The sequence below is a fragment of the Haemaphysalis longicornis genome, unplaced genomic scaffold (genome assembly GCF_048455015.1).
Source record: "Haemaphysalis longicornis isolate Haplotype H1 unplaced genomic scaffold, Haemaphysalis longicornis Haplotype H1 scaffold_9, whole genome shotgun sequence".
Lineage (NCBI taxonomy): Eukaryota > Metazoa > Arthropoda > Arachnida > Ixodida > Ixodidae > Haemaphysalis > Haemaphysalis longicornis.
This window is the reverse complement of record NW_027526460.1, coordinates 131,216,701-131,241,654: the sequence shown is the minus strand read 5'-3', so window position 1 is coordinate 131,241,654 and position 24,954 is coordinate 131,216,701. Positions and strand designations below refer to the sequence as shown.

At 45.3% G+C, this 24,954-nt stretch overlaps 1 protein-coding gene across 6 annotated transcripts in view; it reads left to right on the top strand.

The window, feature by feature from the left end:
• The window catches only part of Scm (Polycomb protein Scm), a 55,712-nt gene that overhangs the window by 8,457 nt on the left and 22,301 nt on the right, over positions 1–24,954 (top strand). The window contains exon 1 of one of the 6 annotated variants that reach the window (XM_077684418.1): positions 9,322–9,384. The exons of 3 other annotated variants lie outside the window; for them this stretch is intronic. The gene's annotated coding sequence lies outside the window, so the exon portion shown is untranslated. Of the gene's footprint in view, positions 1–9,321; positions 9,385–23,431; positions 23,544–23,756; positions 23,780–24,954 lie in introns of those variants that run through there. 2 more of the 6 variants (XM_077684420.1, XM_077684421.1) reach the window with 2 other exon arrangements.

The following is a 24,954-nucleotide window of genomic DNA, read 5'->3' as shown; positions in this document are numbered from 1 at the left end:
TGTATACGACAATTGTTTTCCTCATGTCATTGCATGCTTTGCTCCCGTTGGCGCTGAGAAGGCCGTTTGAACGTCGTCTTGAACAGTGAAAGCCAATGCATTTTGTGCCGATGCACTGCCTTTCGCTCGTCATTTTCGATCCACACGCAAAAATGTTGCTGCGGAATTTCCGGCTGCAGAGTCGGCGAGGACAGTTTCACAACACCAAACGTAGCAGTGACCCGTGGCAAGTGTGGCTAGAACGCATGGGGCTATCTCAGCTTCAGGCAGGCAAAGGTGCTTGTAGATTTGTAGACGACACTTTGCTACTGACGCCTACACAAGCAGTTCAGAGGCGGTGCAGTCTTTCAACATTTTTCTTGCAAAACATTTTCACAGCCGAATGCAGTGGCGAATGCAGTGAGCACCTGAGGGTGTAATTACAGGAGAACAGCTTCACTGCGTGTACAAAAGATATCACTGTTGTACCATCAATCACGAAGCATAGTCTTGAGGGCTTCAGGCACCCTATTCGGTTGATGTTATAAATCAGAAATAGCTTGCCTGTGTATGCATGATGTTGCCTGTTGCTGCTATGGTAATGACACCGATGGACGATTCCCCAGTACTTGACGGGCCAGTAAATGAACACTTGTTGGGACATTGCAGGGCCTTTTGAGGTAGCACACATGGTCCGAGAAATCTTTTCGCAAAAACCTAAAGAGGCCACGAAGGCAAAATACAAGTTTGTTTTATTTTGAATGATTTGGTGTTCTATGGTGCCCTCAGCGCTTGTCCGCCCACAAACAATGCTTTGTTAACTGAGAAATTGCACATTTTAGGTCATAATTTCAATCCTCCCAATAAATCGTGTGTTTTTTTTATGTTGGCAATAACTTGTCTAGGGCAGGTACCTAAAATTAAACTATGTTGACTAGGACTGCTGCCAATGGCAAAAACATCTTTTTTAAGTGCAGAGCACTTTAGGGGCTCGCCTTGTCGCCGTAGCTCGCTGTAACGGTCGATGCTACGAGATAACGGACCCAAGTAGAGCGCGGCGTTCTGTCGTAGGGTGTCCCCCAGAGGCTTCGAAAACCAAGCGGTTTATATAGTCATAACCGTTCGGAACTCGTAAAACGCTGGCGCTTGTCATACATCTCCCCGTTGTTTAGTGAAAAAAAAAAAAACTGTAGGTACATTTGACGCATAATATACGTAATTAACCAGCAGCACCCACGTTCGTTTAGTTTGGAATGCTCGTTGGGTTGGCTTTTGCTATAGTAAGCAAAAAAAAATCATGCCATATCCACGGAATGAATGATGATAAGTGGGGCGAAGCTCGAGAGGGGGAGATCATCGGTAGCGGTAACTCTCCCGTGAAAGTTCGCCCATTACATCATTAAGAAAGACGTAAGACTGTGTGCGTACATTGTACAAATGAACTTTTATTTTCAAAGTCAATGCTCCCAGGCCCAGACCTGGTGAAAGACCCCGCGCCATCGAGGACTACCCCGCACCTCCACCACAATTTGTCACGTAGGATGGGACACAACGGTAAAGAAAGAACTTTTATTTAGGGCGAACTTGTGCCCGAACAAGACGAGAGGAAACGAGCAAAGGTCCTTGCGTCTCGTTCGATCTCCGAGAACGACTGCGTGCGTTCGTGGCGTGATCTCTTGCGTGATCTCCCCCTCGCAGTGCACGTGCGCTCGCGCCTCCGTTGGCGAACACAGACAAGCTCGCGCTCCCGGTGCCGAGATTGCGCTGCCGGTTGCAGCCGGTTCTTGCGCGTGCAACGCGGCCCACTTTGCGACATCTCCGAAAGCATGCGGCGGTCACGTACCACGAGACACAAGGGATGGACAGACCCATGGCTTTAGGAGCTTCGCCCCTAAAAAAGTGGCAGTGCAATGCCGGCACGTGCGGGAGGAAAAGCAAGCACAAATAGAGCAGTACTCCTGCTGGCACAGTTTCAAGCAGGGGGTGCACGAGCGCTGCAAAGGCGGGAAATTTGAAATTCGTTGGGCGGTAGTAGTGAGAGGATAATGGCACTTCAGCCCGTTATGGCGAATCGCTTTCTCTGCACTTCCGTCAGCTTCCACGTTGAGCAGAACGACTTTAATTTTTGTTAGCCTGGTTACCGTCTGTCTTCATAGGTGGCACGACAATACCGCTCATGGACTGCTGTATGTGCACATGCCGTACACATTAGTTCTATGTTCATGTGGTTGTTTGTAACTTCCGGTGTTTACGCCACCATTTTTACTGCTATAAAAAGAATGTGCACTATATTTAAGTGCAAAATATCTTGTTCTGTAAGCTTATAATTCCCCGCTTAATTTGTGTTTGATTTGTCTTCTTCTGCCAATCGCAAACTGCCCATAATACGTCATAAGTTCAGTGCAGAAAAGTCAATGGGGAGTGAGTAGTGGCTATTCTGTGTCTTCCTCGTTATGCAGCTTATCTGAGAGAATTTTACGTTAAAAGTGGTGTCAGTGTTCGTCTAACAAGGCAGTCTTTTAAATGAGCCAAACTTGCATTTTACCCGCCGCGGTGGCTCAGTGGCTAAGGCGTTGCGCTGCTGAGCACGAGGTCGCGGGTTCGATTCCCGGCTGCGGCGGTCGCTTTTCTGATGGAGGCGAAAAGCAAAAACGCCCGTGTGTACGAGATTTCGGCGCACGTTAAAGATCCCCAGGTGGTCAAAATTAATCCGGAGCCCTCCACTACGGCGCGCCTCATCGCCTGCGTTGCGTCGGCGCGTTAAACCCTACAATCAATCAATCAAACTTGCATTTTGTCTTTATGGCCTCTTCATGAAATTCATTGACTGTCATTTTAAGCTATGTTATATAGAAGGTTTAACGTTGTCCTTTTTTGCCTGCTGTTTTCATATGGCTGTGGCAACTGAACAGAACAAATTAGAACAAGTTATTTTTACTCAAAAGTACATAAAATGCTGCAAGTGGCTTGAGACAGGGCTCATGCTCTCATCCAGCAGTGAACTCCCTTTGTGCTAGAAAAGGATATAGGGTATGCTTTGGTTAAAAACAAGAGCAATATAAAATAATAAGATCACGCAATTACCACTGCAAGGCATAGCAGGAATACAATAATAGGGCACGGTACAAAATTAAGGAGTAAATAGAGCCACTAAGGCAGGCATAGCGAATGAAAGGGAGCAGTTTTGTTGAGTTTAGCCGTACAAGTACTGTCAAAAAGTTCTGGCATGTCAGAGCACACGTGACATGTTGATAAAATGGTTGAGAAGTATACCCGTTTACAAAAATGTAGAAAACTGACAGTTTTCTAATCTCGTGAGGGCATTGAAAAAAAAAACCACCGTCATGCCCAGATGAGTATAAGCACACTTTGTCGCGTAAAAAATGGATTTAAAAATCTTCCATTATTTAACATTAAAACGGCAATTTGTTGGCGCTCATAGTCTGTGGAAATTGGACTTTCCACTGGGATCAGCATCAGTAACCGTAGGAGGGCGTGAGTCTTCATCAGATGAGGTTTATTAAAAAAAGAGAAGCGCATCTCTTGCACTCCTTTCAAAGGGAGGAAGGAGCTTGAGAAGTGCGTGGGCCACATGATCTGTCGACATCCCCTTGCTTCACACTGTGGATGCCCTTTGGTCTATTGCACTTGTGGGTAGGTTGCTTGGGTTCATTGGGACATCACGTACAGTTCCCCACAACCCATCACGTGCTTGCCGTGCTGTTGGTTTAGTTCTGGAAAACACATCTGCCACAGCGTGCATAGCTGGAGGCGGATGAGTTTCTGGCTGAATGCACCACATTTAGAAGTCACGCACAGAAAGAACGACGCATCGCTCAAGTTCTTTGTTACAACTTTGTTGCACCTTTTGTCTCTACTACAGTGCCGTATTTTCGCGTGTATAACCCGCACCGAAAATGCAAAAATTTCAAGGGTGAGGTGGAGGTGCGGATTATATGCGAGGTATTTCCTTTGGTGCAGCTTCACGGCAATACGCGCTGGGCCGTGATGCTCCTGCAGCAGTAATAGGGACTAAGCCACCGTTGTCCCATTGACAGTGCTTATTGTGCACACACACAGCTCAACAATAAAGTAACCTGAAAAAGTGTATGCGGCAAGTTATCTAGTTATGTAGTCAGCTCTTTTGCATAAACAAATGTGTAATGTTGCTTGAGTAGCAGCTTTCATTCATACTTTTATGTGTAAAATATGCGGGCAATACGCGGGCATAGATTTTTTAAAAATTCGTCGACGGAAAGGGGGAGGGGTGCGGGTTATATGCAGGGGCGGGTTATACGCGTGAAAATACGGTAACTATGGCTTTTTAGCTATAGCAGTATTAATCAGCTATAGACAGTGGAACGTAGAGCAGCATCAGCGAATGCCAGGCTTTCCCGAGACAATGTGGCTGTTTTAGATAAATGCAAGATGTGGGTAATGACGACCTTTCGCACCATTTTGATATATGAGCACGAATAAGAGGTTAAGAAGGGCCTTTGTGGTGTTTTCGTTGTGCCTTTAAATGCCTATTTTGGCATTTCTGCCTAAATCCCTATAAATGCCTATTTTCCAAAATCGGTGCATATATGAACACTATTTACCTAGCCTCAAATTTTGCTTTTGAGTGCAGCTTGAGATCATTCTTCATGTCGCCGGGTAACACTGGGAGTTCTGAAACTCTATTGGGTTTAACCTAGTCCTCTTGTTCAACCAAGTCTTCTACAGGTTTTCCTTCTCAATTTAATCCAATTGCCATCTAATTTAATCCAGGCACCAGCCAATTAATTCAAGTTCCATCTTGTTTAATCCAAATGCCATCCAATATAATCCAGGTGCCAGTTGCTCTCCTGGTCTGCGTGTGTTAGTGAATATCCATTAAGCTGCACGCATGAGTTTTCGCGCATAATGGATCAAGAAACAGCACATTTTCACTGCATCACGTGCAACAAAGTCCGCAAAGCTGCACCTAATTTCGCACAAAACACTCTTGAAGAACCTTCTGACATCTGGATTAATTTGGTTGGTGACCAGATTAAATTAGTTGGCATTTGGATTGAATTTGCTGGCACCTGGATTAAATTAAAGGGCATTTGGATTACTGGTGCACGCGATTCGCATGCGACTGGTCGTTACGATTGATCGTTAGGACCTGTTTTGGCGTCGTTCGCTGGTCAGAGGAGGCTCACGACATGCAACTGGCAAGCCAGATGCAGTCGTGCCATCGTTGCGATCATCGTGAGGCCACAGCCAATGAGAGCCCGCTGAGCCCCAACCGCCCGCAATTGGCTAGCGTTGCTCGGGTCGGATCGGGTGTTGGGAACTTTAGGCTTAGTATCCTGGCGGATATTTGATCGCCGCTATCTGTGCAACTGTGAATGACAATCTGTCACACAACTTTTCACCACACTATCATCCCCTTTCTCGCATGTGGAGCTTTATTTAAGCTATAACTGCCGTTTGAGCGATCGTTGACCAAGACATCTGCGTAGCCTGTTCGATGCTTCCGCGCAGGTATCGCCATCTCTCGGCCGCTCGGCGCACCATGCGCCGCAGCGACTGGTCAGCGTAGGCTTGCATCGCGGCAGATATCTGATCGCTACTTTTAAAATAAGCCCTGACAACAATCCTTAGCCCAATTTTTCACCACACTAACACCTACTTTCTCGCATGTGGAACTTCTTTTTAGCGATCAGAATGATTCAGAAGAGCAGCGACAAGCGCTGCTGCTACCGTGGCCTGCGCCGGTTTGAGCCGCTGAGTGTGCCGAGCTGGCAGGCGCGGCCGGTGTGTGCGCGGACCGTTTCCGAAAACAGAAAACGCTTCACGATTTCCTGCTTTATCCATTTCTTGCGAACAAACGCGCGGAATCTACAAATTCAGCTCAGCGATTGTCGTAGTTGACCATGGAGCAAAAACAGTGGGCGGAGCGACACCGATGACGCATCGCATGTGCGCATCAGGCCATGTGTCTCAAATTCACGCGTACGACTAGTTGTGGCGACAGTCGTAACAATCAGTCGCATGCGATTCACATGCACCAATCGTCCATGTGTCTCGCGCTTAAATTGGCAGGTGCCTGGATTAAATTGTATGGCGATTGAACTCATTTGAGCGGGAAAACCTGTAGTTCAACCAACTCCCAGAAAGCAATAGCGAGCAGCAATGAAATGAGACGCGACTTCTCAGTGACAAGAGGCAGTTTTGAATAGAAAACCGGGGGATGGTGTAGTTGCTGTTGCATCTACAATTTTCCCAGTAATTTTTAGACTACGCTCTGCATACTCTCCAAACAGATTTCTTCAAACGTGCGGTTGCATCCTGATTTCTAGAAGCATACTTTAATCTACCGTATTTACTAGAATCTAACGCGCCCTCGATTGTAACGCGCACCCGTTTTTCGTGACCTCCCCCCCGAAAAAAAAAAAAAAATCTTGATTGTAACGCGCACCCGTCAGCCAGCACCTGCTCGCTTTGAAATCGCTCCGCGTTAGCCCTGTTTGTAGGGCTAACTGCATCGCCCGGACTTTGAGCAGCTCGGTCGTCACGGGCCGCTGCGCCGCTCGCTGCTCTTGAACGTATTCTGCGAGCCGCTCTTCTATTTCGGCAAACCGGCCCTGCTTCGGTTCACTGAAGCCCTTTCGTGTAGCCTTGCTGGCGAAAATAGTCTCCTGCTGCTTGCGCCAGTCCCGCACGCATGTTTCCGGAACTCCGAATGTGCGTGATGAGGCCCGATTTCCGTCCGTCTCCGCACACATTATGACTTTCCTTTTAAAAGCGGCATCATGATGAACTCGGCGTATCTTCGCTGTCGGCACGTCCATGCTGGTAGATCAAACGCAGAAAACGGGTAGACTAACCTAAGCACATGTACTACCACAGCACACGGAGGACGCTACCAGGCGGCCATTTTGAAATGCCGATGGCGATATGATATCGGAGATTTAGGGTCGTACTCGATTCTAACGCGCACCCAATTTTTGGACCCGATATATCGGAAAAAAGGTGCGCGTTAGATTCGAGTAAATACGGTAACTGAAGTTTCAATGTAGCGGTTGAGTGTTGAGCTCATTATTAGCAGATCACTCCTATATTGAAGCGCCAACGGCTTAACATCACTGTGCTGCTGCATTTTGTTACGCCTTAAAATTCACACTGCCGAGAGGCTCTAAAATACATTTTTTTCATCAAAAATCAGTTCGACTTCTAAGCACCTTTTCAAAAATGCTCTTAAAATGTGTTTAAGTGTATTTGGCTGTGTTGGGATGTCTTGCTTGTAAAATTCAGATAATATCTGTGACAAAATTCAGATAATATCTATGACAAAGTTGTGCCTAACAGCCTTTATGTAAGAACATGTTAAATTCTAATAAATATTCTCTTTTGCCTTTTTTTTTATTTGTCTGTTTTTGACGTGTAGTAATTTATTCGTGACAGGCAGGCACAAAGTAGTGTTTAATTAATTGGTATTTCCAGCTTTTACTATATGCGACACTAGAGCAAGCAACCTTGACCATTGAAAATAAATGTGAGCAGTTCACTTGGTGAATTAAGAAAAGGGATCCTCATTATTAGTTCAGCAGTTTTACGGGGGACAATTGAACGGCTATATTTCGACTATTGGCGCCTTTGTGTCATCATAAACAATTGCATCTTTTGGTTTTCTTGTTGTAGATACAGGCCAATCTTGTCTTTGTTTGAAATGATTTGCATTCATGTAACACTGTATTGTGCTTATATTTGTGATGTTGGGGGCTTAGAACGTTGTTTTGCCTGCCTATTTTAAACGTGAAAATACACATTTTTATTGCCTAAACATCCGGCCTCTAGAGGTGACTTCTCATGCAAATCTGTGAGTCCCCTATTGAATGTACCGTATTTATTCTAATATAAGGTGAGTTTTTCTTTTCCGGAATTTGTTGTCTCGAAGTCATACACTGCCTTATATTCGAAGCTCAGTATATATATTTTTTATATATAGCGTAATTACCCGATTCTAACGCGCACCTGATTTTTCTGGCAAAAAAAAACGAAAAAATTTGCACTTCCGATTGTAACGCGCACGGAACTTTGTGAGCAAGAAAACGAATGCGAGAGAAACAGGCAATTTATTTCTTGAAGTAATCTCACTCCTTGTTGCTCTCCGCTGACCCCAACATCTCGTCCTTGGTTGATGCCGTCACACGCGTTCGCGATGCCACACTTCATAACGAACGTTCAACCATGCATCGACGGGATCGTGGCCCACGCCTCGCACGCCCATCCTGCGAACTTCTCCAGAGGCGCACGCTTCAGCCGACCACTCATTTTGAACGCGTGAGAACTACTGCTGCCATTGCTGTTATCAAGTGCTCAAGTTGAACGATTTGACGATTTGTGTGAACGCCGATAGAAATTGTTGCTAAAAGCTTTGGCGCCATCTTGTGATGGCGATGCCGATGGGCGGTACGAAATTTTCGTTGTTTCGGCAGTTTCGGTTTCGTATCCGATTCTAACGCGCATGCGATTTTTCGACCTATTTTTCCGGAAAAAAGGTGCGTGTTAGAATCGGGTAATTACGGTATATATATGTGGCGATTTTTCTGACTGTCCAAACTGCACCCTCGCTTTATAATTGCGACCGCCATATAATTGAATAAATGCGGTATACGTGTTATGTATTGCTTAGAAGCTTGTTGCCATGGGGTTCGAAGTTTGCCTAGCTCTATTTGCTCCGTTAAGAAAATGTTGCCTTTGGGGCTTTTTTCTATAACACCGCATTAAACTGTTGCGGGAAAAGCAGCACAGCAAAATAAAATTCTTCGTACCAAGCGTGTAAGCATTTGTTGCCCATGTTTAAAATCCTGCGAATGTGAGCAGTGCTTGTGCATTCAGGATGGTGAGGCTGCAAATGCGGTTAGCACGGATTTTACGCTTTCAGGCGCTTGAAGGGAAAACGTGAGCTGAAATTTGCGTTTCCTTAATGTGTGTTACTCTAGACGACCTAGGTAGTGTGTGATTTTTGCCAGAAAAGGTTGCGCAGGTTAATTTTGTGTTGCTGGAAGGTTCCGTCCACTGAAACCCACTAGCACTGGGCTAGCCTGGACACATATTTCAAGCAGTTTTGTTTGGAGTGGGCTTTTTGACTGTGGCTGGGTGTCGCCAGTCCAAAGGAAGTCTCTGCAAGGTACCCAGAGCAGGTTTGTCCCCATTTTTTGATAGAAAGAGACTGAATTTAATGGCCTTTTCTATTGTGTTTTCACTGTCTTAGTACCATTCCCCTATTTCGAAAGTACTGCATTTGGTTTTTGCGTGGTTTTTGACCCTCCCCCCGTGGTGGGCCCCTTTCTCCTTCTTCAACTGCAGAGCGACAGCAGTTGTCTCCTCTGCCAGGTTTGAGGGTTCTGGTGCGCCACTGGGTTGCGCGAGGTGCGTATCGGGGGTCGCACTGGGTGCGACCCAGGCTCCGCTTCTGTGTTGCCACTCCTCGCTTCTCCCTCGCTTCTGTGTCCGTCACTGCCACCTCTTTGTGAGTGAGTGACTGGTGGGATGAATGGCACTCCTGGCATCTGTCATTACAACTGGGCGGTTCTATAGCAAGGGGTCTTAACACCTTCGTTTGATGATGCTGTTGGGGCTGCTTCTAAGTTGGGCTGGGGGGCTAAGTTTATCTGATGCATTAAAAAAATTTGGTGCATCTGCTTCCAATGCCACGTGCACATTTGGAGGCTGCTAAAACAAACGAGAACTTTTTTTTCGTACTTTTTCAGGTGCCACTTTTTTTCTGCAAAAGCAAATTAGGCTAAAATATTTTAAAACGAGGCTAAATAAACTATGTTTTAGATTTTATGAATTTCAAAAGGAAGTTCCTAGCCTGCGGTACATAAGATTTTTGGCAAATATATTTTTGAATAAAATTTTTCGTAGAAGTTGTATCACTGTTCCTGAGCAGATTTCTGCAAAAATATTCAAGTTTTAGCTTCAAACATTTTCGAACCACAAAAAAACAATGTAATGGGGAAATCAATGTCTAGTTTCTTGGGTGGACAGAAGGCACCTTACAAATCAGACATGTGACCTCATCAGTATAAGTGAGCTGACCAGAGCAAACAAAAAACATCATGAGCAAAATACAACTGATGAACTGCTGCTGGAACTCTGGGCTCGTTTTAGTTTTTTTGATCAAGACTGGCCTAAGCAAATATTTTGGCATCAACAACATCACCACTGATTGCTGCAAGGGTCATCAAGGAAATTGATTGCATACGAAAGCTAGTTGCAAGATTGGTGGCATTTTTGAGCATGTATAGCAATACAGAAAGAATTAATTGGAAAAATGTGCACTGCCTAAAGAATCCCGGCTGGGCTGAGAAAGTGTGACGTGAGTGGCTGTTATTTCTGCAAAAATGCGCAAATGCCCTTGTGCATGTGTTGAGAGCATTAAAGGAGCCATGAAGAGAAAATGCAACTTCGTTTAATTTGAAAGAACTCACTCAGTTCCATTAGAAGCCACAAAAGATGTTTTTAACGAAAAAAAAAAGCAAGAAGTATTTAAAAACTTTCAAATTTTGCGCCACAGTGACGTGTTATGAGCAAGAATGACGTCACACGGGCCAACAATAAAACATAATTTTCAGAGCGTTAACTGCACGTTAGCGTTCAAGTGATGCGGTAAAATAAAACTAGAGGCCCCATTACAGACGTCCAGTCATGTGTCGTCGCGGCAGGTCAGTTAGGCGGCCGCCAATCGCACAAACAAGGTTCCGTGACATAGAAAAGTTGCAGGAAATTGGCTAGGGTGTCGCGACTGCTTCGCACGTTTTCTTCGATATCTTCGTAATTTGTTTGAAGATTGCAATGATATTGGTATCATTGTTATTGGGACTAGGCAGTCTTTCTGATAAACCCAACTTGTATTTTGTCTTCATGGCTCCTTTAAGGAATTTCGAGTGCTGAGTGCATGATGTGAGTAGCCTGCAGGGATGGCTGCAAACGCACGAGTGGTGGTGTGTGTGTGTGTGCGCGCTGCCTGTTGGTGTGGTTTCCCTTTGCTTTCCTCTTCTGCACAGGGCCTCTGCACGTTGTCAGTCTGCATGCAAGTGGTCCTTGTGTATTTGTGGTGAACCTTTACGTGGGTCTGCAAGTTGCCAAGAATGGTCTGCTTGCCTGCATCGAGAAATACCTGCACAGATTGTTTGTCAAAAGTGTTTGTGCGAGGCATTTTATTACCCTAGTGTAGCAAAATGTAGGCTGCGTTACCAGCCTATCTTTTCTTAACAAGGGGTTCAGCCGTACACCATTGAGAACTTGGGATACTTGTGTGAGGTCAGTGAGTGGGCGCTATCACTAATTTAGAACCCCTTTGAAAGTGAAAAAGACGTCTACAAAAGGATGCTAGCTGTCCACCTAGGTGCAGCCATGTGGCTCAAACAATCTGAATGCAATACCGCAGCTGTTTGTGGCAGCACTCGGACTGGCAGCCTTTCTTCCTTGGAAATAGATGGGTAAATGCCGCAAATAGTTTCTGGATTGCTGCGAGGACATTGGTTTCACGCACGGGATGATGCACAAGTGTTCTTGTGCCTAGGTTGTTGTTGCAAGGCCTCTCACGTGCACAGCTGTATGTGTACAGTGCTCACGGATTGAAACGCGACACCGCGAGCGCGCGGCCGTCGGTACATGCAGCGTCGTCTGCGGACGCCCGCGACAGCTAGGCGTTGCACTTTGGCACACCGCGAGGATGAGAGCGTCATCCTCACGGTGTGCCAAAGTGCAACGCCTAGCTGTCGCGGGCGTCCGCAGACGACGCTGCATGTACCGGCGGCCGCGCGCTCGCGGTGTCGCGTTTCAATCCGTGAGCACTGTACGTACTGCGAGAGCATAAAATTTTCCTGCCCGGACAACAGGTCGTTAATGGAAGTCAACCGACCAAGCTGAGTAGAAAGATTTGCCTGCAGTTGTACAGTCAGACCTCGTTATAACGAATTATCAGCTAGAGTGGACTAAATGCGAACTTTGGTTGGTCATGCTTTAAATTTGTGACACTTATTCTTTTTACAACGAAATCAAGACGGCGAGAGTCGTGCGTAGTATCGGCTATAGCGAAAGAAATATGTGGTTCGCACGAGGCTCGAAACTCGAAAGCTAGCATAAAAACGCAAAATTTCTTAATAGTTTGTAAAACTGGAAAAGTAGAAAAGGCTCTTTGTGCAAGGACACAGTGGAAAACTTCGTCCTGCAGTACCGTAAAAATCCACCAGACGAAGATCACATCGTTCTTCAAAAAAAAAAAAAAAAGAACGCAGGCCTGTTCTGTCAAACAAACTTTGTTCTGTTGTCATTTCGCAACTGTCACTTCCTGTCCCCTTTAGTTTGAAATGCTACAAGAAGACAGGTAAGGATTACCTTGTTCATAGTGGGCTCCAAGCCTAGAATAGCGCGTTTTACTATCTGGGATTTTTGCGCGAGCCACATTGCCGACTTGTTAAGCCGATTTTTACCTCTACTGTTACAACGAATATCAAATATAGTGAACTAATTTACCGCCCCGATACTACTTCGTTAAAACGAGGTTCTTCTGTACTATGTTAGGTGTGTTACTGCTTTGCAAACAGGGTTCCATTGCAAGCTGCACTGGTGTTACATAAAGAGCCCCGAATTGAGGGAACGCGGCTCTACTGTGCTAACAGTCTGCATGTTATCCAAGATTGGCTAGGCATGAAGGTTGACTGTGCATGCACGGTTATTGCTGGGCACGGTCCGGCCGTGCGTGTCTTGTCTGTCTACATTTTCCATGGCTTGAATCACAAATCTTGCATGGTTCGTGTTTTTGGGGTTTGAATTTTCACTGTTGGCATGCTTGTCTTGTTACAGTGGCAGCGAGTGGGAACGCTTGAATACAGTTTTGGTAGGAAGGGAGAAGGGAAGAAAGGATGAAGCGGGGATGCCAAGTGGTTCAAAACAATGTTGCCTGAATGGGTGAATGACAGGGCTGATCACGGCAGGCCAGTATGGTTGGAATTCACCTTTTTCACGTGGCACACACAAATGAAGACCAGAAGAGAAGGCACGGACAAGCAAGACCCGCCGCGGTGGCTCAGTGGCTAAGGCGTTGTGCTACTGAGCATGAGGTTGCGGGTTCGATTCCCGGCCGCGGTGGCCGTTATTCTGATGGAGGCGAAAAGCAAAAACTCCCGTGTGTACGAGATTTCGGCGCACGTTAAAGATCCCCAGGTGGTCAAGATTAATCCGGCGCCCTCCACTACGGCGCGCCTCATCGCCTGCGCTGCGTCGGCGCGTTAAACCCTACCATCAATAAATCAATCAAAACACGGACAAGCGCTAAGAGCCTGTCCGCGTTTTCTCTTCTTGTTTCTATGTGCGCCAAGTGTCAGAGACAGGGCTGAGATTACCAATGTGTCACTTTCAGCTGCAGCAATTTCTTAGTAATGCAGGAAATAGAAAATGCATAAAGTACGTAAGGAGTTATCCCAATCTCACACATTTTCCAAGCCTGTACTTAAAGGAGCCATGAAGAGAAAACACAAGTTTGGTTCATTCAAAAGATTGTCTCGTTAGAATCATACTGACACCACTTTTAACGTAAACTTCGCTCAAATAAGCTACATAATTAGGAAAAACGGGAATGGTCATGCGACTCACCAGCTCATTTCCCGCAACAGAACCTGTGATGTCACATGGGCTAAGCTCTGCGATTGGCGGAGGCTGGCAGAAGCAGACGCAAATTAGGTAGAGCTTACAAACTAGACGAACGAGCGATTTGCGCTTAAATTTAGGGCACATTCTTTACAAAGCAATAGGAATGATGGGACAAACAGTGGAAGTTACGAAAGCACATGTAAATCTTTACAAAGCAATAGGAATGATGGGACAAACAGTGGAAGTTACGAAAGCACATGTAAACATAGAAGTACTGATGCGTTCTGCTGTTCGTACTGCGCACAGCATGCTTTGGTTTAGCTGCACAGCACTACGGGGCTTGGGGTTGTCTCAGACGACACTGGCCGACTGACGCAAGCAACGGTGTCTTACGTGACCCCATTTGTCGAGCGAGCACTGTTTCAGGGAACGAATATTTTCTCCCAGAACAAAAACAAGCCAGGTTTAAATGCGGGCAAAAACAAACCAAACGCTTGCCACGGTATGGTGGCGCCATCTAGGTTACGGAACGTAAAGAAACGCGGGAACAAACCAACACCGCTACAGGGTGGAGACAACCTTTGAACGGTCCCGTGCCGCCGCAATTGGGCCAACGGGCTCAACGCGTTATTCTTTTCGTTTCCCACGAGACCTAGCAACGCGAAACAGACAATATGATTCAAACTTCTTCAGTAAACCGCGTTGCGGCGATAATTTTAGCGCGGTTTTGACACAATGACTTGCTTCGGCGGCGAGCGAGCAACCAAACATGGCGGTGCCAGCGTTACGTGTCTCTACCCTGTACGGCGGATGCGTGAATGAAGGTACTCTAGGCTGCAGAGCGGTCGGTTCCCGTGATGTCACTTGGGACCACGAAAACGCACGATTGAGCGGGAAAATCAAAATTTTAACCTAAATTGTTTAATTTCTCAGTGAATAAAGCACCGTTTGTATCCGGACAAGCGCTGGGGGCACTATAAAACACGAAATCTTTCGAATAAAACCAACTTGCATTTTCTCTTCATGGCTCCTTTAAAGTTTCTAATGCTATTCGCATACCACTAATGTTTCAATTTGGGTCATGTTTTCTGGATTTTTTATCTGGTGTTTTTTATCTGGTGGCATGCAACTGTTCGGTGCGCCTTTCTTCTTTGACGTGTTTGAATGTCACACACTATGTATAATAAAAAGCCCTAATTTGAGAGCATCTTGTTATGCTTTAGAGCAAATAAAGTAGCGTATGTTTGTGCAAAATGGACAAGAGAACGACTGAGCTGAACTCCCAAAGGCACTCGTCACTTTTCATTGAAGTTTGGGCAGGGAAGCTCCCTCTATCAGTGCAAAGACCGAGTGTGCAAGTCAGCTAGTAGTAGGCACTAGTGCACAAATAGGTAGGTGAAATGTGAGGGGTCTCAGCACAATGTAATTGCAGGCTTTTTAGTGACACGTAGTAAATACTTAGTACAAAAAACATAAAATGGGATTGTTGCGCAATACGCATGCTATGCATTACTGTTGGTCACAATGATGATGATGCCACCAACATGTACAGATTTAGGATAGAGGCCATGTGCGGAAATGTCCCTTGCCCACGAACTACTATGTAGGAAAGAGCGGCCACGTTTTTCAGTTTGTCACTTCTGTTCTCTTGTAGGCATTTGCTCCTTCCTTCACTTGGCTCTGGGAGTTTGTAAACACTGACTTGTGGTGCTGACGGTGTTATTTCAAAAGCATTGCAGGGCCCCTTTAATGGTGCACATGGGTCTTTAGGACCGAAAAATTTGCCGAAAAAGCATTTTTAGGTCACTTTTCTCTTGATTTGCACAGTTTTTTTCTTTGAAAATTCCATACATGGAACAGTACCAGGTACTTATAAAAGCCATACAGGCCCGATTTCAACAGTGAAAAAACAATTTTCCCATAATACTTTACTTTTTTTGCCACGAGTGGTACCGCAGTGATACAAAATTCTTGAGAGGTAAATCCCAGCAAGTAGTGCACCTAGGAAGATCATTTCTTTTGCACTGTGAAGCTGAATGTGTAAACCATACGATATTGGAAGCAGATTTTGCATTTTGTGCTTCAGCAGTTGTTTATTAGCATTATTTTTAATTGGTTGGCAGTAGTAGTTCAAACCTAGAAGTTAGAATTGTTGTAACCGTGTATGTGATTGCAAAACAAAAAAAGAAACTGCTTCCCACATTTCATTCTCCACAACTTCTGGTATGTATTCATGCCTTTTGTTGAATAGTTTTATTCCTATTGTTCTCAAAAACAATCAAGGAAATTTTTAATTAATTTAGAAACTAGTTACATCACATGAAAACTAAGTTTCTGGTTTCTATGCTTTGTATCTCGCCAAATATGTATTGGCACATTACTGACCCCAACACAATCTTAGGTTTTTTTCTCTTTTTTTTTTTTTACAGTCATGCATGAATTGTGTACATAGCGTCACAGAGGTCAGGAGCATCAAGTAGCGCTGAATATTTCCACATACGTATATATTGGTGTGATATGCATTGCTTCTCTATTTTTAGGGCCACACGTCTTTTGTGAAAATGAGGAGATAGTTGAAAAAATTCACCTGCTGAAGCCATTGTGTGCGTTGCCATTTTGTTTGTTTACACTCTTATTATTCTTACTAGCCGCCAGATGGCCCTAAAATCTTCATTATTAGATGAAGAATACAAAGTTATGCTAAACTAGCGAATACTTTCAGCTTTGGTATTTCTGTTTGTAAAAAACCGTACGATTGAAATGTACACAGTTGTGTACATAGCGTCTAAAAGGGTTAAGGCGAGCCTTGGGTGCATCTGAAAGGGTTAAGGCGAGCCTTCGGTGCTGATGTCAGGGCACCCACCTGGTGCAAAGATTCCTGTCCATTCTGTATCGTCGATGGGACGGGTCGGAGAGTTTTCCCGAACATTTTTCCATTCAATTTGTCCGGCCGTTTCATTTTGCTGCTGATTCTTCTTGTGGTGGGAGATTTGGAGCTGAATGATGTAGGGATCGCTGCCTAAGGTTTCTTCGAGGCAGGACCAAGTGGCATTGCTGATATTATGGGTGCACTTGAAATGCTGTTGCTGGTGCGGATAAGGGTGCCGTAGGTATCGCAGAGGTAGAGGTTACTTTGCTGCGTGGCTTCTTGTAGTCGAGTTCCTCTTCGGTTGTTTCTCGTACAGCTTCAAGCTGTGTGCGGAGTGCTGAAGTCTCCTAGGATGATTTTCTGTCCTTCGGTGCGTTCGCATACATGTTTTAGTAGTAGAACCATTCAACAGAAGGGTGAGGTGGCTGACCTGATTTATTGTTTCAGCGTCCACTTCTGCTTGGCGTAACGTTAAATGTAAACATTCGAATGTAAAGGTTTATATGGGCATCCCTGCAGGGTAGCAGTTCGATGAATGTGTGTGCGCTATGCTGAGCACCTATGTTAAACGCATATGGTAAGGCTGCAGCATTCGGTGCATCATCCGTCAGTGATGTGAAGGCCTCGATAAAGTTGCTGGTGTCCATGTTTTTACGAGGATGGTTTGGTGGGCTAGTTGATGAGGAGGCTGACAGCGCATGAATGCGTCTGTTGTCGTCCTCGTGCACTGTTAACCTCTTCACCTTGTTTTTACTTGCATGTGCCCGAAAGCCACTGAGGCCAGCAGGGAGTGCTGGAACATCATTTTTGTATGTTGTTGTTTCCAAGCAGGACAGGGAGGGAACTCTGCTGCAGCTGATACGCAAATACTGCTGCCTTCTGCTGCACTTGCAACAGGAAGCAATGCCACTTCCTGTTGTGAGTGCAAACCACAGTGCGTGCCATCGTCCTCCCCTCTTGGCCGTGTTTCAACATATCCTGCCTATCACCCTACCCCTACACATTAGCTGCTTTGGCATAGCTTGAACCTTCCACAAGCAGTGTTGGGAAATTATTGCCCATTTTTGAGCTTACGGTTAAATCTTCATAGTGGCTTAACGGGTTGGCATTAGTTTTGGGGCAGGGGATTTAATAACAAGTTGAATAACAAGCATACTGGCACTTCCTGCATATGCGAGGGGGAGTCAAACGTAAACCTTAAATGTGTATTTCAGGGGTGGAACAGCTGCACCATTTGCGCCATTGAGCGCCAAACTTGCTTACCTGCGCCATCCTACGCCGGGGTGCCTGAATTGTAGTACAATTCGGGCGCGAGGTACGACTGCCATGGTGCCCAGTGCCCGAAAACATTGTGTTTTCGATTTCATCAAGGCTATGAGTGGCTATGGAACGTGGCTTTGGCTGAGCCATAAGGCCACAGGCACTACACGCTTCTGTTTGAATTTCTATGTGTTGCAGCTGCGCGGTTGTGTTTGCCGGTGTCAGCTGCCACACCACAGTCAATAGAAAATGAACAAAAGTGAAAGGTTTTTGTGCCTCATCGCAAACAGATAGAATAATATTTCCACGAAAGGTTGTAGTCAATTGGAAGGGACCATCAATATGGCCGCCCATTTTTTGGCGATCCTAGCAGTGTTGCCTGCAACTGTCCGTTGCTGCACGTATGGAACAAACAGGGTCTCGGACGCTTTGCCCTCACTTGTTAATTTGGTGCGCTTTTGTTTTGAGGTAACTGCTCATTTTTGCCTGTGAACTTGAAACGGAACTGAATTTGAAACTTGAAATAAACTCCCTGCGAAACGGCGGGACAACCTCCGTTTTTCTGTATTCAAAAAAAGAACACTTCAGTTCAATTCAATTATAAATTCAACTTTGGGGTTAGCTTTGCTTAGTTGAGGATGGTCTACCATTAATAGCGCCTTCTGACACGCTCTAGTTACGTAGCCTGCGGTGCAAGTTCGTTGACTCTGTGAAAGGCGAAGACAAAGCTATGTTCGGCTTCGCACGCACTGAAACCGCTGTTCGATAGAAAAAAATTCAAGCAAACACCTTGTTTTACAGAATGCCGCCGTAGGATCGCATGAACACTGTTGTTTGCAGGGCACGAAGCAAGGCCTGTTATCTGATGTCTTTCGACATTGCGCGTGAGGTTTGGCCTTCGAACGGTAATAATGCAACGCACTCGTTGGGGCCGAGGGTAGATTACACCGCATTTTGTAAACCTCTAGATATAGTGCAAGAACTGCATCCCTGGTTCAGAGTACTAGGTTCTAGTGCATAGTGGACACTGGAAATAGACAGAGAAAAGGTACTTGGCAGGGGAATTATACAGTGGCCTGTAGGGAGATTAGGGAGGCACCATAATGCTGTGAAATGGGGTTACATCTTTTCCAAATGGCATTTGTGGCTGCTCCAAAGCTGCTCCAAAAATGCCTTTGTGGCAGCTCCAAGCCTGCTACAAAAGGCACTTTTGCCTGCTCCCAGAACTGCTCCCAAGCCTATGGACCCTGTTCCACCCCTGATATTTTTTATTACTTAATGTGTTCACATGGCACAAGGCTGTATTACTTTTTGACGTAACCTCCCCCACGCTAGGTGCAAGTTCGCAAAATTTCTTAATTTCTATAGAGAAGAAATTGAGGTGCCATCCTGTCGTGCACAATTGGATGGCCAGCAAAGCTGTGGGTAGTTTTTTGCTCGTCCAATATCCTCCAACTTACATTTTTTCTTCGTTTAAGCCTACTGTGTCTTGCTGGCCAGTGGTGTTCGTTTGATTGGGGCCCAACTTGATTGGCTGCTGAGAGGAGCCAGACTGTACACCGGCCCCAGCTTTTTTTTAAATGCAGAGCACTTTATGGACTCGCCTTGTCATCGCAGCCCGCTAGCGGTCGATGCAACTGCCGGAATCAGGCGGCGCAGAAAGATAACTGACCCAAGTAGAGCCTTCTGTACCATCGTCAGGGTGTCACGCTCAGGCTTCAAAAAACTCATGGTTTAATAGTCATAACCGTTCAAACCTTGTGAACTGCTAGTGCTTGTCATACATCTCCCCGTTGCTTAGCACAAAGAAAGCTGCAGGTACATTTCAGGCAAAATCTGTGTATATAACCGGCAGCCCCCGCGTTCATTTAGTGAGTAACGCTCGTTGGGTTGGTTTTTACGATAGTAAGCGAAAAAGGGGGCTGCGCAAAAAAAAAAAATGGTGCGTTCGAAATGACGCAGGAAGGCTTTAGCCGCACAAGAAAAAAATGGCGCGTTCGAAATGACGCAAAAAGGCTCCAGCCATGCAAGAAAAAAATTACGCATTCGAAATGGCACAAAACAGCTCCAGCATACAAAATTAAAGCAAGCACAAAAAGAACACAACTCCTGCTGCTGCAGTTTCAGGCAGGGGCCCCACAAGCACTGCGAAGGCGGGAAATTTGAAATGCATTGGGTGGCAGCAGTGAGCGGATAACAACGCTGCAGCCCATTGTGGCAAAATCACTGTTCTGCACTTCCGACAGCTTTCACACTAAGTGGAACGGCTTTAGCTTTTTTAAACCCCTGCTGGATTAGAAAAGGCTTCATACTGGCAAAGTCGAAGTCTAGTTTTCGAGGTAATTTTTAATGCTTTCGCATAAAAAATTCTGCTACATGCCTTCTCTTCATGTGCAGTAAACTTTTGGCTTGGTACATGTTTACTCTAATGGGTGGTTGCCAGCGAAGCTGGGCAACCACCCATTAGAGTAAACATGTACCAAGGGCAAAGCTGGGTGGTTGTCGCAGCATTTGCCTGAATTTATTTAGTGGCACTACAGATTTTCCCATTCAATTTAATCCAATCGACATACAATTTAATCCAGGCACCAGCCAGTTTAATCCAAGCACCATCTAATTTAACCCAGATGCCTAGTAATTTAATAATCCAGGTGCCAGCTAATTAATCCAGGTGCCAGCGAATTTAATCCATTCGCCAACCAAATTAATCTAGCTACGTGAAGAATGTTCAGGAGTGCTTTGTGCGAAATTAGGCACAGCTTTGCGGACTTTTTTGTGCACGGTGTTGGGAAAACATGGTGTTTCTTGAGCCATTGCGTGCAAAAAATCATATGCGCGCAGCTTCATGTACATTTACTAACACGCACAGACCATTGGTGCCTTGTGCTGTAAACTGATTGTCTGCGAGAGCGCCGTCGATAACTCGCGTCAGGAGCATTGTCTGCTCTTCACATAACAATGCCTTCAGAGGCTCCTTCGATAAAAAACACATTACTTAAATGCCCTTTGCATTCTGATGCTTTTCTGCAATATTAGGCATTATCTCCAAATTGTAATATCGTCTGCGAGATCGCCGGAAATATCGCCTGCTTGTGACAAGTGTCGTCTGCTCGGGTAACGATATTGTCACGAAGCCAAGGACGACGCAGTTGTTTGGAAAAGAAACAAGTTTATTGGAGCGAACTTGTGCTCCCCTAACAACTGAAAAGAATAGAGAGGCGGCGAAGCAGCGGTCAACAAAGTGACGTACGTGCGTCGGCGAGCGTCGCAGAATCGAATGCCGCGGCGTCTGCTGTGCAGGCTTTTATCTTTCGGCGCGAGAGTTTCTGGAACCGTCGATTCGCATCCAGAACATTGTAGATCACAGAAGATTATTCTGGGCTAGTGTAGTTAGGGCGAAACACTCTTCTTATCTGAATGAGATAGCCCGAGCGGCATAAAAATAAAGAATGGAACACGCGCTTCGCATGGGACACAGATAACAGAGCCGGGCACGGCCGGGCATTAAGAACAAACAATAAATAAACAAACCCGTACATGGTTCGCGGCAATATGCTGGCAAGTCTTGACTTTATTAAACGGGCTCATGAACTGAAACCCTTCCCGTTCCACCAACAAAACACGTGCAGATGATACTTGTGGCGATCTCGCAGACGATCAGCACACAGCACTAATGAATCAAACATGACCGCTGTCCTGGTCTGCGGGTGTTAGTAAATATCCATCAAGCTGCACGCATATGATATTTTGTACATAACGGATCAGGAAACACCATGTTTTCACCACACCACGCGCAACAAAGTCCGCAGAGCTAGGCCTAATTTCGCGCAAAACACTCCTGAACATCCTTCTGATAGCTGGATTAATTTGATTGGCGAAGGGATTAAATAGGTTGGCACTGGGATTAAATGCGCTGGCACTTGGATTAAATTACATGGCGTCTGAATTAAATTAGATGGTGATCAGATTATATTGAACGGGAAAACCCAAAGTAGGAGGGTTACAAAGCACTTGTAAAACACACTCAGAATTGACGGAAAGGCTGTTGAATTTGCGGCGTAGTTTCTGTAATGAAAATCTCACAGAAAATGTTAACGAAGCTCGTGTACATTTTTTAGCCATTGTTGCAATCGGATTAACTCATTACTAAGGATTTACATGTACTTTTGGTTACCGTTTTGTCGGTTTACCAGTTTTGCTTTGTATAGGTTTTTTTTAATTCTATAGCTGCTTTTTTTTTATAGTGATGTTCAGTGTTGATATTATTGTCACTATTGTGTAAAACTGTTGAACTAATGTAGTCGTTCCATCTCTGTATGCTACATCGTTGCTGTTGTCTTATGCAGGATGTAAGGAGTGCTCAAGCTACACAGGGCAGCTTGTTTCCATTCGTCCCCTCTCGTATTGTATTTTGTACTCTACAGAGAGAAATAAGTAGCTTATCTGTATATGTACTGCTACATTGTACAGTGGCATACAATAGAACGGTTGAGTAAATTAATATATGCTGCAATTATAAAAAGATTATAAGTACAAATATTGGTTGCTGTTTGTATTTTTTTGAAAAGCGTTGCGAGCTACTTGGGCAATATTAAGCGAAGTTTGTGCTGTAGTTGCCAACATTGTGGCAGTATAGCTGGTGAAAGTGCACGGCGGCACTGTCGTTTCTAGTGCACACCTGTAAAAATAAAAAAGAGGGGACTATTCAGGAAACTGCTTTTAAGCATGTCAAAACATCTGAAACTGCAACTCAAAATGGCAGCAACAGTAGAGCAGGGCTACTCCATAGCTGTACTACCATTTATTTACTTTTTTGTATGCGAGCAAAAGTTGTTTGTAGATGTTGGTGAATGATTAGAGCTATCATGGAACCTATTGAGCTTTTGCTGGTTTATTCAGAAGGCCTCTTAAAGAATTGCTAAGTAGCCGCCTGTTCATAAAAACACGATAACTGAGGCTGTGGATTGTGAAGGCAGGTGCAATTTTTGATAATTCCCCTTCATGCTTGCTGACTTGAATGCTAGGAGATGACAGCAGTTTAAATGAGCATCAACCTTTCCACTTCACCTCTGGAATTTTACCTCTGCACTTTCCATGCGATGGCCAACAACAACAACAAAAAAAGCACTCTGCATCTGCTTAGTGCAGCTGGCCTGTCATTGGCATTTTGTACGTGTTTTTTGTTTGTGAACGAAACCTGCGTTGTTTTTCTGCCTTTCGCACCTTCTTCTTCTGTTGTGCAGAAGATGATCGATATCAAGATGGGATTTTCGTTCTTTGATAAGTTTATATGGTGACACCTGCAGAAGTAACAAACACAGTTATTGTCTTGAAAGAAGGCATGCTTCGTTGCTGACCCCCTTGCCGTTTCCTTCTCTGCGTGAGCTTTGTGTTCACCGCACCTGCCATCTGTGTAGGTTCAGTCATTTGTTTGCTCTTGGGGGGGCTGTGCCAATGCAGCTGTTTTCTGGCTGCCGGTCTTTTTTTTGTTTCCTCCTTCTCCTTGTATGCCTCCTGCTTTTGAAAAATGAATGCAAGCTTTGTGGACAGATGCGTGCTGCAGTCTGGCACCCACTACAGCTGCATTATTCTCTTTTTCTTCCGCCCTTTCTTTTTTTCTTTTTTTTTCGCCTTTGCAACCATAATGGCTGTGTGAGCAGCTGTCGATTTCAGTAGAGCGAGAAGTGCGTTGCATGCTTGGTTTTGCAGCTTCTCTCTGTGAGGCTGGTTGTGCGTTCAACTTGAATGGGAAATGTGACGATTGGTTCTCCTTCTGCTTCTGTACTGCCTTCTTGTTGGGGTGAGGAGGACACATTGTTTCACAACACCGCACGCCGAAACGTGTAGTAGTAGGTGCAGAGAAGTTCTTGCTGCCGGCTGCGCCTTTTCCAAAGGGCTTTGTCTGTGGCTTCCTGGAGTTCTACGGAAGGAAGGCCTCTTATGAACGACGTTTCGATTGTTTCGCGTAAGCGGAAAAGTGGGGGCGGAAGTTTTGTGCCCACACAATGAGACTTTGAAGACTGAAAAGCAGTCAAGGTATGTGGGGGGGGAAGTGCGTTGACCTCGGGGCACTGCTTGGCATTGATTGGCCGCGCTTTATGAACACCTGTTTTGTCCGCAGAGGGAGGGGTGATTGACAGGCACTTTACCATATGGGAAGCCTGTTTTTGTGGGGTTGTGGTTTGCTGGATCATTGCTGAGGGTGAACTTGAATTTTGTTTCTTTTGTGCTCTGGTTGGCAAAAACAGTGACCTATTTTGCCGTTTATTTTGCTTTGAAGTTGGGAGCGTCTGGTTATTGTGGGCGAGCTGCTATTGGAAATCGCTGGTAGTGCCATTGAAATGGAGTTAGCGTTGATTGGAGTAGCACCCCCGGCCCCCTTTTTTTAAGTTAGGAACTTTGTTAGATCTTTATGGCAACTCGGGCTTGATCAGTAAATGTTAGTGTTTTGGATTTATTTACTTTAATGGATTTAAACTGGTGGGTGCAAATGCATAGGTCTTTTCATTTTAGGCTTTTGAAGCCTTCAGTTGATGTAGCTACAAAGCTCTTATGAGTGAGCACAGTTTCATCACATACTTCATTTCGTGCATGATTTTCAGTGAGATTTAATGCGCTTACTCTGTATAGTGTTGCCAGCTTGTGCAATGTTGCTTACATAAAAGATGCTTGTGTTTGCTGGTCGTAGTATGCATTGTAGCCTTTTGAGGAGCAGGTGAGCTTTTTTTTTTTTTTTTTTTCTCTCCCCTCATGGCGAACAACTTGAGAAGGCTTTGTTGCTGAAGGTTGTATTTAGAACAAGCCGCGCATTTGTGAAAGCGGGCAAATCCATGAGCTTGCCATGTGGAATCGCTGGGCAGATCATGGAGTGCTTGCTTGAGACTGCGTGAGGAAGAGGTTACTGGGCCACAGGAGTCGTCTTCCCTGTGCTGGCATTGTTGTGTGCAGTGCATTGTAGCCGACTGAAACATTAGAATGTCGCTGTAGTTGCGTCGCCATGTTCCACACCCCCTTTGAATGGTTTTCAAGGGTGGGTCAGAAGACTCATTGATCGCTGAGGTTGCAGTCGGGAGTGCCCGTTCTAGGCGCTTGCTACCATCTCTCAGAGCCTGTGAGTGGTTAGTCGACCGTATTATCGAATGTCCACATGCAGTTGACGTAGGTTTGGTGCCTGTTGCCTCACCATCTCTCATCGAGTAGCCACAGAGGCA